The sequence below is a fragment of the Haemaphysalis longicornis genome, unplaced genomic scaffold (genome assembly GCF_048455015.1).
Source record: "Haemaphysalis longicornis isolate Haplotype H1 unplaced genomic scaffold, Haemaphysalis longicornis Haplotype H1 scaffold_8, whole genome shotgun sequence".
In the NCBI taxonomy this organism is placed as follows: domain Eukaryota; kingdom Metazoa; phylum Arthropoda; class Arachnida; order Ixodida; family Ixodidae; genus Haemaphysalis; species Haemaphysalis longicornis.
The window spans coordinates 191892139-191910341 of NW_027526445.1; the positions used below are offsets into that span (position 1 = coordinate 191892139).

At 46.5% G+C, this 18203-nt stretch overlaps 1 long non-coding RNA gene and 1 pseudogene across 2 annotated transcripts; both read right to left on the minus strand.

Annotated features, from left to right (window-relative positions):
- Positions 1-5643: 5643 nt before the first annotated feature.
- On the minus strand, positions 5644-6749 carry LOC144149836 (uncharacterized; annotated as a pseudogene). Its single transcript, XR_013318370.1, has 2 exons — positions 6033-6749; positions 5644-5940 (listed from the first exon to the last, which is right to left on the minus strand). The product of XR_013318370.1 is annotated as an uncharacterized LOC144149836 (transcript).
- A 5843-nt stretch (positions 6750-12592) lies between these two features.
- Positions 12593-15093, minus strand: LOC144149186 (uncharacterized). The gene is made up of 2 exons (XR_013318227.1): positions 14972-15093; positions 12593-13567 (listed from the first exon to the last, which is right to left on the minus strand). It is a non-coding gene; the product is annotated as an uncharacterized LOC144149186 (long non-coding RNA).
- Positions 15094-18203: the final 3110 nt, after the last annotated feature.

Sequence of the window (18203 nt, forward strand, 5' to 3'; positions counted from 1 at the left end):
TCGGTGTTGCTGAAAAATTTGAATGAGTGATTGTTCGTTGATTTTCCGCCTTGCACGTCTTTGCGCTCTTCCGGGTACGAGGCTTCCCGTCTACAGAGAGAGAGAGAGAGAGAGAGAGAGAGAGAGAGAGAGAGAGAGAGAGAGAGAGAGAGAGAGTATAACTTTAATTAGGATCCACTTCGAAAGGAGGATGTAACTTATCCTCTTCCTCAGGTGGCGGCCAGGAGCCCGTGGGCGCCAGCGGCACCCTCGGCCAGCTGGATTACTTTCTTCTGGATCTGGGGGTCCGTACTGAGCAGCGCGGTCTCCCAACTCAGCGGTACCGTTATGTCTAGCGACGAGAGGCAAAGTAAAATGAGGGCCATGAAGACCGAAGTTTGAAGTATAGCAAGAAAGTGCATGCGTTCGTACAAAATAACAAAAAAGGGGGAAAGCATTGGGATAGACTACCAGGGAACGAATCCCTCTTCGGAGAAGCCGATGGAGCAGCGCAGCGTACACAAAAATACGGAAATACTAAATATTCGTCGTCTCGCGGGGAACTATTTTGATTTGCACCCTCGCGTTTCCCATCCCGTCGTCGCCCACGTGATCGCTTTCGCTTCGGCGCATTCTGCGAAACAAACATGCCTTGGCACCCCGAATGGTTGAATTGGCTGGCTGAAGCTGCAGCGCGTAATTAGCGGCACGAATGGCAGGGGTGGACCGATCCAAGGGCCAGCATTTTAGGCAAGCTTCCGCGCAAGCGAGCGCCATGCACGCTCCTCCGCCACTTCCCGTGCGTCCAGAGAAGTTCGGGGAAAACAGGTGACTGACCCCCACGGCGATCGTCCATCGCGATTCCGCAGCCCCTTCGGTCCAAAATTTTGTTACAGAATAAAAAATTTACGGGTTTAAGGAGTTTTCTGTGCATGAACATATCACTTTGTTCTTTATATTGTTTTTGTTTTGATTTTTTTTGCACAGTATCTCTAGGATGTATTTTTTTAAAGACGGCATCTGAGCTCTTACTGTGATTATTTAATGCCTACTTATGAATCCGCGAACTTTTCAAGAGATATTTCCTGTAAATATTTGTTGAGGACAGTTCCTCAATCCTCTTTCATTTGTTTATTTACTTCTCTCATAAATGCTCTTTGAATAGATTTTTCAATTACTGAAGATTATTTTAATTTTGTTTTCTGAGTAGGGAAGTTCTTTTTCACAAAAGCACCGAATGTGAGCTTCAGAGATACCAATGAGCCGCGATCCAACGTCGCTCCTAATCGGGGACGCTGCTTTGACGTGCATGCCTGCTGCGGAAAATATTTCTTGCGCGCTGAGCTCTATTCTGTGCTGTTAAAAAAGTCAACACCTATCTTATAAATGAGAATGAAATGCTTTACCAGTGCTGCTAAAACACATTACCAGTCGGAATAGTAGCGCTAAAGTGTTACACTTCGGGTGTTCACTAACATCATTCCACGCGAGTTGAGTTCAGCAGCTCATGATAACATGCAGCATGCCTGTTGCAGTCGGCACTTGTTCTTTTTACACCATGCGTTTTTTACATCATAATGTCGCGCGGACGGGTGTAGCACGCCTTCCCAATGTCGCAGCTTTCCCGTCCCGCTTTCCCCGTGTCTCAAAATCCCACTGTCCATAATCCCTGTCTTTCTTCCCACGTGTTGGCCTCCCCCGGCCGCAAAAGCCCTCTCCCCGAGCTGGAGAGAGGAGCGACCCTTTTAGTGGTAACGAGCATGGGAGCTCCACCTGGCATTGTGCAAGCTCTGTCCGCCTGGGGGGTGGGGGGGGGCAAAGACGGCCGTGCTTCCCTGTCTGCAAGTAAAGAAAAAATAACTGCAGCCGAGGAATGAAGTGTGTGTCTTTTGTGGGGAAATTTAAATGCTTCGGTCTGGCCGGATAGTCAGTGTTAGGTCCGGTAAAGAGAAGGTATACTTAGGAAGGAAGTAAAGAAGGATGTAGAAGGAAGGCAGGAAAGTTAACGCGGCTAAAGCCTAGTCAGTTAGGTTTCCTATAAAAGCATGGAGGCGCGGCAGCCGCTTTTCTGATGGAGGCGAAAAGTAGAATCGCCCGTGTGTACGAGATTTCGGCGCACGTTAAAGGTCCCCAGGTGGTCAAAATTAATCCGGAGCCCTCCACTCCGGCGCGCCTCATCGCCTGCGCTGCGTCGGTGCGTTAAACCCTACAGTCGATCTATAATAGCATGGAACCTGCACGTTGACGACCCGGACTAAATTCGAGCTCATTGCTAGGTCCCGAGGCACTGCGGGCGCATGGCAGGCCAGTTGCTCTCCAACATGCTTGGGAAAAAACTATCCTGAGAGTCATAAGCAACTGCATTTCTTTGGATTAACTGAGTCGAACACGGAAGCAAGCAAAACAGCAGTTCAGGAAGTAAAAGAATCGCCCACCCACCATGGCAAAAAGTTTTCCAAGACGGTCGTGCCGGAAGTTATGGACAATCTTCTTGACAACAATTTGTAAACACTTTCTGTACGCAGTCCGTCTGCGTGCTTACTTCAGTAAAAAAAAAATCGTAATGCTTATAGTGTACTTCGTTGATTTTTACCCTCTTCTTTCCCCCGTTAACTTGCTAATATTTTTGGTACATTTTAAGTCTGCTCATCATAGATAAGTAACTCTTTTACGCACAAAAAATATTTTGTTTTCATAATACTTATTGTATTGGCACGGCCGGGTCCTGGTCACGTGGTTGTGGTCCCAGGGTCCGGCCTGGGACCGGGGACCACAACCAGGTGACCAGGACCCGGCCAGGCCCACTAGTATTCAGACCGGGCCTACTGTAGTACGCACTTATCACGGGCTAACAATTGAGGATTTTACAGAGCTCTAGTTTTTGCTCCGGGCAATCAAATGTTTTGTGCTGGTAGTAACGAACACGTTATCCTTGCCTTAACTGGAATAAAATTTTCAAAGCTGCAAGACAGGAAAGTTGCGTAGATTGAATTGAAAAGGCGTGTAGAAAACGTCGCGCTCCTTAGTTATCAATCCTCCCCCTCTAGTACAGACGGGGCATTATGTATCGCAAACATATGGGTAACTATTGCTGCGTCGGGACGCGTATTTCATAAACCTGGCAACCTAGACGCATCCCATGTTCGCCTCTTTTTCGTGTCGTACTGAAAGAATCGACCAACTAATCAACGTTTTGATAGGCTGAGGTGGCTGGCGAAGCTTCAACTAAGTCGCGCAAGGCCTGAACCATAGTGAAGCTGCCCGATTTCTGTCTGCGTGAGCACTTCAGGACACATCCCCTCGCATTTGCACAAGTTCGAAATTGTTTATTTGTTCCATAGTGCAAATTGTTTACAGTGCAAAGTGACGACGGAACATGTAATTACATGTTCCGTCGTCACTTTGCACTGTGCTAATAGTAGTCATCATCATATGCATGTTCTTCATTCCAAGCATTACATGCACGGTAGCGCTTTACGACAGCTACTGCGGGGTCTGGGACATTTCGGTGCAAGACGTTTCGGTTCGCGGACATTTCGGTGTGCAAACTTTTCGGCGACCGAATTACCGGTGCTGGCTTGTTTGAAACAGCCGTTATATTTCTATTTCGCATAATGTGAATATAATCCAGCCCAGTGAGTGCATCTTTACAATGATGCCGCGTTTGATTATTGTCAGTTAGTGTTATAAATTGAGCAGTTCTATATTTTTGTTTACTACCTTGTTCAGAGAACACTTGTTATAAAGCCAAGTGATTGAATTCTTTTGCACACGTTCTTTTTTAATTTACGACAAGGCGTTAATTTTATTTCTTTTTTTATTTTTTGCGGCAGGCAGGCCAGCTAAGACAATTAGTCGGTGTTTACAATGGTGCAATACTATTTTATGTAGTTTTCTCTAAATCAAAGGCACACTCTCACTATCCGAAGAAATACGCTTTACAAACATTCCCTTGCCCCCAAAATGTAGAAACTGCAATGAAACGGTTTATGTAGGCCGAGCGCTCGGCATTTTATTTCGTATTTTTAACGGGTTGGGCGTCACGCGCCACACATCACGGCTAGATACAACAGCTCCGCTGTTAAAGGATTCCGAACTAGACTTATTTTTTTCAAAAAGCGTATAACTTAAGACCGGGGTCTCAAACACGCGGCCAAGGGGCTGCATGCGGCCCGCAGACTTTTCTTCTGCGGCTAGGCCCGCTCAAGAGCGTCTTTGTTTGATTATTTCCATTTTTTTAGAGCGCCCCCAACGCGGTCACCATGTGTTGGAGCATCACCGGGGAAGAAGTATTTTATATTTCAGAATCGGCGTTTAGCTTTTAGTCATCCTGGAGATCGGTGTTAATACGTTTGTCGAATCTTGACACACAGTTCCATTCAGAAATGACCCGACATATTTAGAAAATGTGGGAGATGACTTGTTTTTTAAATGGCAGCGTGAGCTGACATTTTGTTAACCCCACCCCCTTCGTTTCAACCTTCTTTGCTGTGCGGGACTAAATTTCGTGACGACGGCCCGCTCACTGATGCGAGTTTCAGATCCCTGACTTAAGAGAACATGTTGCCGCAAAAAAAAAAATAATAAAACAACATTGCGGAAAAAACTTGCAGACATTCAAGTATTGCATAACATTGCATAGTATTTTACGCAGCAAGTTTTGGCTATGAGTAGCCAAATGCCTTAGTTTATTTCATTGTTTCTGAGCATCATTTTGTTTACTTTCGCCCATGATGCAGCGATTAAGTTCCTTTACGTTGTCAATTTTTACACAGATCCAAGGAGTACTGCAGGTTTGGTTGGTTTCGCGATTTTTATGCGTTTTTCTCATTTCTTTGAAGGCTTGTTTAGTTTGTAGTTTATTTTTGTAGAGGATCTATAAGATGCGGATTTCTATTTTGTTTGTTCGTTTTTGTAGTATTTATTGTTCTATTTTTTGTATTCTTTGGATGTTCAAAATTATTTTCGCCCGAATATCTCTATTTACGCTATTGTAGGAATAAGCTGAAGCAAAATGGAGAGACGAGCTAGTTGGTAAACATCCATGAGTGAAACTTAAGCGCAAACAGACACAGGGACGAGAAAGGGAAACAACACCAGCGCTTTGTCGTTGGTGTCGTTTCCCTTTCTCGTCCCTGTGTCTGTTTGCGCTTAAGTTTCACTCATGTAGGAATAAATGTTTTTTTTTTCGACAATTGTGCATTTTTGAGGAAAGGCAGGAGATTGCATGGTTTGTTCATTATAACAATTTTTTTTTTCGTATTTCCGACGTCCTTTTTCTGCATTTTTTTTTTCTAGTGTATTCTTTGTTCTTTTGGAGGAGATGAATCAGATGCATGTTTCTGATTTCGTTGGTTGACTTCTGTAAAAATTCTTTTTTTGCTATTTAGTGTATTTTTTGGTTTTTCAAAATTCCTTTGGACCAGTAATGTCCGCTCACGTTATTATAACAAATCAAAGGGCTACTTTTACCAATTATGGATTTTTGTGCAAATTCCGGGCGTTACACGGTCCTGCTGGGTTGGGGGACTCGGCAAAAAATGCTAGGCATTAAGAATTAGAGCCACTGGCAACCCTACCCAGGCTGTTAGCGTAAATACCCATGACATAGAGAACACAACTTAAGCCCAGCCACAGCCACAACGGTTACAGAACAGACGTTACGATATATTTATTTGTTAACATACTATGTACAAGACACAAAACGCGGATTTCATATCCCGCCGAAGCGCATGGACGGCTTTCAGGTCGCCGGTGAGGTCGAGCTGCCCGTTGCTGACACGCTGCTCTAGCTTGCGAATGTTGTCGTCCTTTCGCTCCCACTTCTTCTGACGCTTCCGGATTTGTCCGCCACCCAACACTTGTAGTATGGTGGATCGGCTGAGGGCCTCATCCCTCTGTAGGACATTCACAAAGTTGTAAATTTTGGGGTGTGCTTTCCCGAGGACGTTGTTCAGTTTTCTGAAATTATTAAAGCACAGGATCAAATTTCCAATTTGATGAAGTGATAAGAGGTTCAAGGAAAATTTGTTACATCCACAAAATACGCTTACCGGTGCCAGGCCTCCTTCAAGTTATTTGTGCGGGCTCCATCATTCTGGTAGTGGTTCCACTGGCTGATGTCGTAGTTTCCAGTGATCCATGTGTCTTCAAAATAGAGTGACAGTTCGGAGACTCCTGTGGCTGTTGGGGCTGATGATTTCAGTGTGCGCCATGCGACCCTCACGAACGTTGGTGGAACAAATGCCAAGCTGATGCTCTGCCGCACGAACATTTTCACATGTGGATCTTTCTGATAAGGCTTCGAAAGCCCAAGGCTTTGCACTTTACGCCCCACAGTCTGAGCAAAGTGAAAATGGCATCCACGGTGCCTGGTTCCGAGAAATGCATGCAGAAGAGCCTGTATGAGGGCGAGCTCGTAGTCGCTCCTTACAATTTTTAGTTGTGAAGAGCGACCGCAGGCCCTTAGGGCTTCATCGAACTTCTGAAAAGCGGTGACGTATATTTCTCTAGATTTACCGGGAAGGAGATACGCCACGTTCAGGCTTACTCCCTCAAGGACCACACTCACTGTAAGAAGTTGGTAAAAGAGGGAGGGACATGAAAAAAAAAGTTCCATCGACAAAGACTTCTTCGGCACCCAAAAAGCGCTCTAATCCTTCCTGTGTGCAAAAGCACATGATTCGATGGCCGCTCACTGTTACGTCAAAGAGCAGGAAGTCTCTCCCGTCCAAAGTTTGTTTGTGGCGCTGTCCCATATTCATCTGTGCCACATTTCACGGTAAAGTGTGGACCTCACAGACTGGTAGGTAGACAAGGCGCCTAAGGCATCATCGCCAACCTAGAATAAAAGGACAAAGCCGCAATAAAAATGATCGAAGGAGCAACCTCATCTGCAGCCTAAATATTCATCTGGTCTTTATAAACCTCCAATATAGAAAGCACTTGTTTCATGCAGCTGCAAAATTTCAAAACCAACACGCACAGCCACGCTTTACTCCTGCAATTGGTCGTACTTGTTTTCGCATAGTTTCAGTAGGGTAAGTTAAGAAGTAAGGTAGATTAATTGGTTGTTAGGCCTTCACAATATTGCTATCAACGTATAAAGCATACAACGGGGAGCACAAAAAAATGGAAAAGAAATATTTAAATATCTTTATGCCAATTTGCATACAAAACTGTATGCTAATAATGAGTTTCGGTACAATTTCAAAACCACAGCTTTATGGAAGCTTAAAAAATTACAGTGAACCGGTTACCGCAGTTTAAAGTGAATCCGTTTCCTTGACCTCGACTGTAGTTGTGACGAGGCACCGTTACATACCTACCCGAAAAACATTGTCATACGTGCTTAAATCAATAATGACTGCCCCACCGGTTCGTGAGAGTTTATATGATTAACCATGCAGTTTGTATTCCGATCAAGGCCTTTATTCTCGTATTATAGAATTACACCAACACGCATTTTAGGGCAACTTGATAACGTGCGTAACCCAAACTAAACTACATGGGAGCTTACTCTGATCGTATTAGAAATATTCTTATGATGAGAATGAATATGCCAGATCCCGAAGTTTTTACGCTAAATTGTGGTTATACACTGTTTTAACTCCTCTAGAGCGAATAGATACCTTCACCAGCTTAATTAACAAAATCTTCACAAAACGTAGTGCGTATTTGACGGCTGAACATTCAGTGGAAATTAATTACAAATCCATCTTTACAAATTCAAAATTTACAATCTCCCGTCAAAACAGTACGGCACGTAAGAAACTGGCACTTAATAAGGCGGCTATTAAAGACTTAATTCTTAAAACTTCCTCGGCGAAAATGGCCTCATCGTGATTCAATTATCGCGAGTTTTCATTCGCATAGCCTTGCAGCCTGGTTGGCTGATGTACGGTGCCTAGAAACATTAACTATGTAACCACGCTGAATAGGTAGAAGTGAAATTTACCTGGCCCACCAGGCCCAGCATCTCTTGGTTGTAAATTTCTGGGGCCGGCATGTGCGGGTGCTGCCTGGCTGTCTCCTTGAGCGAGTTCGTGAATCGGCACTCATTGAGCTCTTCGCTGTCAGGGGGGTGGTTGTGCTCTGCAAGGGTTTTGATAAATTGTATTGTTTTTATAACGAAATCCAATAATTTACGTATTTCAAACAAAGTAAACAGTAGTCTGTGGTGAGAATAGGCGTTCGTTACCTGCTCGTAACAGAACAATCGCCATATAATGAGGCGCCACACGGTTCATTCGCGGCACAGTTTTATACTACGCTGGCAAACAGGAAAAGATACGAGTGTGGGGCCATTCATCACAAAGCGGTTCGTCATGGGCAGACTCGTAATAGACTATTTGGTTCATTGAATCATGCGTCGTTATTTCGTGACACCGAAAATTGTTTGATAGAGGTGCGAGAATAAATTTCAAGCCCATTATTTCTCGATTACTATCTCAGTAAAAATGTTTATTACTGCTACTGCTACTTCTTAAAGCCCTTCGTACATTTGTGTTAGCTTGTTTCGCGGGGTTCAAACTGTGAGATTCCGTTAGAACCAATAAATGGCAATCTCACTCACTCGCTGGAATTTATGACTGGTGCATGAAATATTCTCCATTATGAGTGCTGCTTCTGAAACAGTTTTCCCAAGCAAAACTAGTGCAATGGCTTACGATGACACTTATAAAACAGTCTATGAAGCGACATTGCAACTTTGGTCTTGCAAACATTTTTAATGTCCACAGGCTCCATGCAGCATTGATTCGGTAACCTCAATGCGAATATCCGCCGTGAAAATTCACAGCACCGCCTCTTTTTGTGGTTGCTAATTCCGCGTCAGAATCGAGATTGAGATAACGTGGATCTGTCACTACAAAAACACTAAGAATTACGTCGTGCAAAAACAAAAACAATAATAAATAATAGGCTTAAACCCCATGACCGAACAGGGCCATTTTGCATACAGCTAAGTTTGCATGCACCTATGTTTCATACAACCTTATCATCAGACAATGGGGCAAAAAGCGGGAATTGCATATTCCCGAGATAGTGATTTACATCAACTCGTCTTATTTTCATTACTTGTTGCAACTATACTACACCGCTAGTCTACTCACTTTATAAAATCGCGTCTATCATTCCGTCGAAGTCTAAGGCCTGTCAATAAAGGTCACAAGGTGACAACGAATAACTCCCACGGGGGCATTAAACAGTGCTGTCACGCAACGCTCTGCTAGCACATGATCAAACGCCCTGCGACAAACCAGTTTCATCTCAGCCAGGGACGTAGTCATGCGGGGGGGGGGGGGGGGGCAGGGGGGGGGGGGGGGCGTGTTATAACTTTCTCCGTGATTTTTTTCCTTTTCCGACAGCCCATGACACCCTTCAAAAAAAGATTTCTGGCTACAGCCCCAAAGAAAGTGTTGTGGCAACCGAAGACCGAATGAGGAATACTGACGAAACGTCTCGATTGATTCATCTTTCTCTTCCCTATTCCTGTCTGTCTGCGTGATCTAGAGAGGTTTGGCACATGCACAGCAGGCTGTACAAGTTTTTTGGGGGGCAGTTCTACAACTCCTCCGTAACTTTTTGTGCAACAGGCATCACTGAAATATCTCTCGTTCAAAAAGCATTGGGGGTTTTCGCTTGCTTGATGCCGATTACAGGTACAATTATTCTGCGCCTCTTTTTCCCCGTGCTTCCAGTTTTACCAATGCCCTTTTATAAAACGAAATCCAGATCCACAATATTTTAAGTAAGAGAGAGCTCAGAGATGGAGAAGCATATGTTATCCATAAGGCTGCGTCAGCCATCATTATTACGAAGTGAATGTGACACGTGGCAGTCGAACAATCCGACACTGTGCGACTTATCATTAGCAACGTTCTTCTATGGTTCATTGTATTTATTGGCCCCTAACTTCTCCCCACACTTGTGAGAAAAACTGAATTTATTTTCACGCGTTTTATAACACACAAACAGGTCTGTTACAAGTCAACCTGCCTAGCTTTTCAATGAATTTTCAAACTATGCCTCCATGCGCCACATTACATCGGATATGTGGATATTTTCTCCACTGTTTCTGGCTGATAAAATTGCGTCCTTAGACAAAAGCAAGCATCGCCCATTTCCACTCAAAATTGAAAAGAGATCTACCGTTAAAAAACACCAATAGCAACACGAAAATTAGCAAAACATAATGAGCTAACCTTGTGTCTTTGACTTCACTCTTCCTTCATCCACTAAAACAGCTGCCCTGCAGTTGCGTGTCCAGTATTTTGAACATCGCCATGCTGACGTCCCATTTAAATTCTTTCGCTGAAGGCAATATTTGTAGTCCTCGAACACTAATGCATCCCTGCCCTTCTGTGTTTTTATGAATTCGACGTCCATCTCGGGTGGAGCTGCTCTTGAGACCCCGGAGTAGCCTATCAAGTCGCCTTATTTTTTCACCTAGCTCAAAAACGCGCAGTAAAAAAAAAAACAGAATGGGGTCCCGTCCTGCGCACTGTGTAAATTTGCTTTCTTTGTCGCCGCTGCCGCCTTGTGCGTGCCACCTTCGAGCGAGTAAAATTATCCTCATTTCGTCTCGATCTGTGGGCATACATTGGTAACAAGTGGGGAGCACTCCCTCCTTTCTTTGTTGACAAGAGGCCCCAGTGTCGTTCGAATCTTAATAGTCCGCGCGGCTCATATTTTCGTTCAGACCAGTATGCGCAGTGTGTCAACTTGCTTTCTTTGCCGGCGCCGCCGTTTACTCTTCTGTTCACCCCTTCGCACACGTAAAGAGTAGCCACATAAAGCGGAGGGAACCTGCTTTGCATCAAACAAAGGGCAACACGGCTAGCACGGCGTCTGGTTTAACGTTCTCGAGAATTTCGCGTCATTTCCTGCTTTTGCCCAGCTCTGGTCTTTTCGGTACAGGACATTTCGGTACAGGACATTTCGGTACAGGGCATTTCGGTACGGTCTTTTCGGTGCACGGGCGTTTCGGGACACGGGCCTTTCGGGACACGGACCTTTCGGGACACGGGTGTTTCGGTACAAAGACGAATTTCAGCGAGCGCTTTAGGCTGCGCGCGTTGTTTACGGGGTGGTTACAAGCACGCAATTCGTACCTATTTATTACAGATGTTCTTGCTCGAAATTCTGCGTTATTTTAGGCCAGCAGTTGGTTTTTTTCTTACCGACTTCTTATCACCAGTATTTTATATAACAAATCAGTGACAGTATCATCGTGTTTCTTCACTCGTTTTTTGACGACTTACGATCACATGTTTTTTTTTTTTTTTTGAAATCAGTGAGAGTAACTATTCTCTTTTTGCACTTTCCGGAGTCCCTACGACAACGGCTGCGGAAATGAGTACCACTGCCCGGGGAAAGGAATTCCTGTGCCTTTATAACGTAATGGCAAAGAAGTTGCAATTTCTTGGCATTCTGCATTTGTGTGCGTTGTTTCCTTCTGATAACGCAAGTACTTAATGCGTTATTAGCAATGGATTACGGAAGGCACCTATTGTATCTTGCCGCACGGTTCCGTCCCGACTTCTCCGTAGTTAGCAGGGACTGCGGCGGGTTTATTGTGTTTCTGAATCAAATGTTGAAAAAGCTGTGTAACGACGTTTAAAGCACTCTGCAATGTTTTCTGCAGCAGACATACAAATATTCATCTTCGCAAGGGCTGCTCATTTGGAATTGTTCGCATTTTGTCGCAGAGTATAATTGCCATAATATGGTCGTGATGTTATCTGATACCAATGTCACCTGCAGCTCCCCAGCAGTACTTTTTTTGAGCCACACAATATCACTGACTAAATGATATGTTGGCCGAAGCAGGTGTCCGCGCGACATTATGATGTAAAAAAACGCGTGGTGTAAAAAGAACAAGTGCCGACTGCAACAGGCATACTGCAGGTTATCATGAGCTGCTGAACTCAACTCGCGTGGAATGATGTAAGTGAACAACCCGAAGTGTAACACTTTAGCGCTATTATTCCGACTGGTACTGTGTTTTAGCAGCACTGGTGAAGCATTTCATTCTCATTTATAAGATAGGTGTTTACTTAGTTTAACAGTCCGGAAGAGCGCTTAGTGCGTAAGAAATATTTTCCGCAGCAGGCATGCACGTCAAAGCAGCGTCCCTGATTAGGAGCGACGTTCACTCTAAGAACTCGAGGAGTGCTGGGCACTCTGTCTAGGAGTAAAAACTTTTGTCCCATATTTCACTCCCTTTGGAAGCATTGGGCGACTCTTCCGAGGAGTAGCGCGTGGCGGCCGAACGAGAGGCGAAACACTCCCCGTGGGATTTACTTGCTGCTTTCGAAGCGGAGTACTTGAACCCTGTGTGGGAATTGCAATACCATCTCCAAGGCAGCGTTCCGTCACTCCCTTTAGGCGTGAATAAGCTCTATTGGCGGCGTTCCCGGATACTGCAGACGGGTACCACTACTCTCTCTTGGAAAGCATCTCGTTACGCCTCAAGAGCGTTCTGCTATTCCCCGCGAGGCAGCGTGCTTTCGCTCCGCCTGCTACTAGACCCCCCCCCCCCTTTCCCACGATGGTACTATAGGCAGTTACAAGCAAACAAAACAGGACAAGCTATTTTGAAACATGGAAATGAAGAAAAAACAAGCTCAGACTTTATTTTTCAAAATACCACAACAATCGGTTCATTCTGCAATTTAACACAAAATGCAATTTATTGGGAATTAAAATATCACGGCATAAAAACGGTTCCTACTCCACATGCACACAGGTGACGTAGCGCCTATTTAGGATACATCCAAGAAAAAAAAATCACAAATAAAAATGCAGCAAAGCAATTGAAAACACTGAAATACAAAATTAAATTATGTCGATAAAAATGACATTAACATCCACAAATAAAAAGGTACTGGCATTAGCACGAAAAGCGTCAGTACAAATACAGCACTGGGAGAATAGTTAACAGTATTAACATAAAACAAAATGGCCTTAGTACATCAGTGAGTGCTTCACATGGACTGAAAAAGCCAGCTCTTATTTAACACACATAAAAAGTATTTACAAATAAATTTTGCGAAAGAAAAATTTGGGACAAACAATTCAGCGTGGATTACTATTAACGCATTACAAGGTGCAATCAACACAAAGATACAAAGCCATTGACACGGCAACTTTGCAACATATATATTTTGGTGGTACAATAGGAAACCGCAGGAAACGTTCCCACTGGGTTTTTTAGACAGGTGGTTCTCAAATGAGGATGCGCTAGTAAGATTTAAAAAGGCATAACTTGGTATTAAAAACAAACACGTTCGAGCTGACTGCTTCATAATGTTGGTGGCGGCCTCCAGAACAGTACCGACCAGGGCACCGCGCTTGAGCCAAAGTAACGTCTACAGAAGCAAGAAGGTGCGCTTCGCCTTTGAAGCGTATTACACAATGAATGGCCAAAACACAGACAGCAGCAATGGGAACCCATCCACGATGTCCAAGGGTGTGAGGAGAAGTGTCTTGAATGCGACGGCCACTGCTGCTGACGCCTCGGGGATCTCTCCCTCTCTCAAAAAAAAAAAAAAATCTGCGGGCAAGTAGCGTCTTCCCGCGGTTCCTACATAGACAGAAAGAGGGGGACAGCAAAGACAAGTTCTACAATGAAAAAAATATTAACGAGTTTGACAACGTTAAATGAAGTTTATTGGGTGATTAGTTTTTGCGCCGAGAGCACGCACTGAACCCGTATTGGAATGCCATACTGCTTGGCGCAGTAACCAGTCTAGATGCGGATGTGGTGACCTTGGATGCCACCACGCTCATTGTACGACTTGGCGAATGTCATGTTAGACAGCGCGCCCTACAGCTGTCTGCCTACGCACTGCGCCCCAAACCCATTAGCGCTTACGTGTCCGTAGCTTCAACTGTTTACCCCGCTATCGTTCCCGGTATAAAAACATTGCACAAAATTTAAGGAAACATAACTCTTTTTGTAAGGTTACAATCCCTCAATAATTTGCATTGGAGTTTGTCCTCAGCCGACTGCAACGTAGGGCCAATTATACGTTCACAAGACTAGCGTGGAAAAGTTGCTAATGGGTCATATAGCTACTGTTTTCTTCATTCTCGAGTACGCTTCGTTGCATGCACGCTGCAGATCGCAACATTTGATGAGAACCAATAGGGACCAACCGACGCGAAAAAAGTAATCTAATGGGTACAACAAACAGTGTGGGCGACAGCGACAAACGAAAAAAAGTAATGCATTGCTGCCAATGCCCTTCGACGTCGTTGCTGCCGCTCGCTTGTGGGCTGCTTCTGTCCGGGAATAAACCAGCGACGGCGACGGCCCGTCGCCTGCCGCTGTCGCCGCCGTCACCGGCCTGTGTAAAAAAATTTCGCTTGTCTGTGTCGCACACAATTCCTGTTTGCCGTACACACTGAGTGAGGTTTCTCGCGTCGCTCATCGCCTTAGACGCATGTAATTACCCCTTAACAGTGCGGTGAGTACGCCCCGAAAAGTCACATTTCCGTCCATCCTGCCCTCAAGCAAAACGTAAAAAAACTTGTCTGAACAGCATTTCAGTCTGCTGCTGTACGCGCGGCGGTCACTAAAATTATTGTAATTTAGTGACTACCACGCGCTAGACGCGCTCCTATCACTCAGCCTATTGTACGCAATTCTTTGGAGCCGCGCAGGTAGCCACAGCTACTGCACGGCCGCCACTCTAACCCTAGCCGCCGAGCTAAGAGTGCAGCGTAGCGCTGCGACTACTCACGCGACCATGCTTCCTACCTGCGAAAACATTCCGCAAGGATACCAACACTTCACGAATCAACGAGATTGAAACGGTGCAAGAATCGACGCTGTTTGCACACGGGTACAAAAGCCGCCCTTCAAAACTAAGCAACGGTCAAAATCAGTCACGAAAACGTTAGGACTAACCGCTTCCGCGGACCGAGAGTAACTCTGCTTCGTTAAATACACAAGACAAGAATACGAGGTTAACTAATGGCTTACCTCTACTTCCCGCCAGCGTTTCTTCGTCCGGTAGATAAATCCAAGGTCGTAATAGCTGCGAAAGATCCCAAGCTCACGGCGCGAAGCCTGCGACGGCCGCGGATACAGTCCGGCCATAGCGCCAGCGTTGCCAGATTGAAAAGGGGCTTCGACACCAGCTTCCTGCCAAAATTTCACCAGATTTCACCAGCAATAAAAAAAATGTCAGATATGACGTATTTCCGGCTACTTCACTTATTTTTAATCGTCGGCAACAAATCACGTCTTCTTACTATTTTTTTTCATTTTCACTGCCCTCTTACAGCCTAAATTAAATCATTTTCTCGATAAAATAATAAACGCATAAGAAAGCAGTCCAAACACACCTACTAAAATATAGTTCTTAACATTGAAAGCTTCAACACTCTAAAGCCACCTATACTATAAATTATACACACATTTTTTGTTCAGAAGTAAGCAAAACAAACGCATAAGAACGAAGTCCAAACACACAATGACAAAGTTCGGTTCATGAAAGGTTTCGAAGTCAAGGTTTAAGGAAAAAATTGCTAAGCATGATGTACAGTTACATAACAGGTATTTCATAGTCACACTAACATAAAATATCCGTTGACACCAAGTACATTCACCACTGATAATTCATAAGAACACGGAAAAACATAAACGGGCAGAACAATTGCCCGAGTTTACTACTACAATGACTCTTGTGTTGCGCTCCTTAGGCGTGTCGTGGCAGCGTTCCACGATGGGGCTTGATGGATTTACGGCAGAGCTTGCAAAGCGGTAGCATTCAGTTTGCCGACCCCACGCTAGTCAGCCACAAAGGTATTTGCTTTCTAGATGTATACAATCACCACATGTGAGAGCGTCCATCCACGCGTAAAGCACCGACCCGAACGCATAGCTAGGAACAGATGGGAGCAATATAACAAACACCGTATGCGAGCAAAAACTGCGCGGAGAGCTAGCAGCTAGAAGCGGCATGAAAGCTTGACTACTACCACATGTGATAGAGCGCCAGCTTCTCATTGACCGCCACGCACAAATACAATGCCCGAAACGGGGAAACAGCAGAGAAAAACAAAACAATAACAAACCTCACGTCGCACAAAACCACACAAAACTTATCCTCCCAGGTCACGTGGTTCTGTTTCTCTCTCGCGCACTCCTTATGCAAAAAAAAATGGCATCATGCATCACCCTTCCTTACAGGTCACGTTATGTAGTTTTTTCTCTCACGTATGCGCGCATAGCATGCGAGAGAAAGAGAGAGAGTCTCCCTCCCTGAAATGCCCGCTGGAAATTGTCCCCCCGATGGTCGCTTCCTAGTGCGACCACGGCGTAGGTGTCTTCCCTGTCGCGGCGTTTGCCTACGCCGTGGTGGCGATACGAGCCGCCACGGGAGAAGTACTGAGTGCGGGCAGCGTGCAAGCCAAGACCGCCAGACAGGCGGAGCAGGCGGCCATAGCGCTGGCCCTGCTTCACCCCGACACGCGAACGGTGTTCAGCGACTCGAAGTCGGCCATCGCCAATCTCGCCAGGGGTATGGTCTGCAAGACAACGATGCGAGTCCTCTCCGGCATCGGGGAAGGCGCGCGCAAGAACGCAACGACGACCGTGCGCTGGTTTCCGGCCCACATGGGTCGGGAGCTGCGAGGCGGCTACAGGAACGTCAACGAGGCAGCCGACGCTGCGGCCCGTGATCTCGCCGCGTGCCGGGCCGCGCCAGCGACGGACGCCGACGTCGACGAGGAGCCAAGCAACGACGAGGACGACAACGGCGCAGAGCCCCTGACCACATACGGTGCTACGCTGTGTTGGTATAGGACAGAGAGGCAGGCCTATCCTCCGCCCCACCCGGGGCTCGCGAGGAGAGAGGCCGTGCTTCTACGACAACTGCAAACCGGGACAGTGCTTACGCCGGCGCTCGCGCGCCACGTGTGCCCGGACATGTACGAGGACGAGGTGTGCAGTGTGTGTGCGCGTGTGAACGCAGACTTGGCCCACTTGATGTGGGGATGTGCGGACCACGACTCAAGTGCGGGGACGCCGATCCTCCCACCGGACATTGCGGACTCAGTGCGCTCTTCGGGGCGAGAAGATCAGCTAAGGGCCATCCAGCGGCTCGAGGCTGCACTGGACAGGCAAAGGCGAAAGGGGAACCCGCACTCCCCTCGGCCTCCTCCTGCGGGAGCGAGGGCTAGGGGTGACAGCGGCGGCACTCCAAGTAGCCCGCGCCGACCAGACGTAGACCTCGGGGTCGGCCCGACGCCGCGGTGAGCGGTGAAGACTACGGGACGGTGAAGCCCTGCGTGGCCTGATCCGTCCCCGACTGCCGGTACCTCAATAAAGTCCTTTCTCTCTCTCTCTCCTAGTGCGACCACGTGTGGATGTGGGCAAGAATGTAGCGGCAGCTACGGGATGCAAATCAAACCACTAACAAAACGGCGTAAATTTCAATAGTTTAGGTGACAAGCGATGTCACAAAATGTTTCACCAGTTTTCACCAGATATCATCTGGTGTAGCCATTCCGGGACATCAACACCAGGCGCCCCCAAATTTCGCCAGATTTCCAAAATCTGGTGCCGAACTTCACCACCTGGCAACGCTGCATAGCGCGCGCATCGCTACACAGTGCGCATAGTTCCGAAATCGGCCTCAGCGCGGTCGCCGCTGTGATGTTCGTCCGAAAGAAAAACTAGTACCACGCACGCACGCACGAATGAATGAACGAATATACAACTTGCTCGCGTGTGCATGATGTCGCGCTGACGCACAAGCGGCCAGCGGTTAGCCAACACACGTCGTATACTGTGTCGAAGCAAGTATGACGATAAGGGCAGGTCCAACTTCCCATGTTGCACGAAGCGTCTGCTTGAAAGCCCACTTCGTTCGTAGCGCATTGACATCACGGTCTGGCCCGGCCTGTAAGTCGCCCGTCCGGCCTTGGCGGGTTCACCGCCTGTGTAGGTTTTTGCAGAACACGCGCACTTTGTGGCTCGCTGAACGTGCCTTTCTCAAGAACGCTTGCTCGGGCGGTTCGCGTTACCTGATCCCCCGGATCTATGACGCGTTACGTATCGTGATCCACGCCTGCGCCGCCGCGGGGGGGGGGGGGGGGGGAGGGGTCATCATTTCTCTTTGCTTAAGAAAGGCGCTTGAGTTCCAGCAACCGATCGGTGTGTACGCTTTTATCGTCGTTCGTCAGCCGACGAGATAGTTTTCACCGTA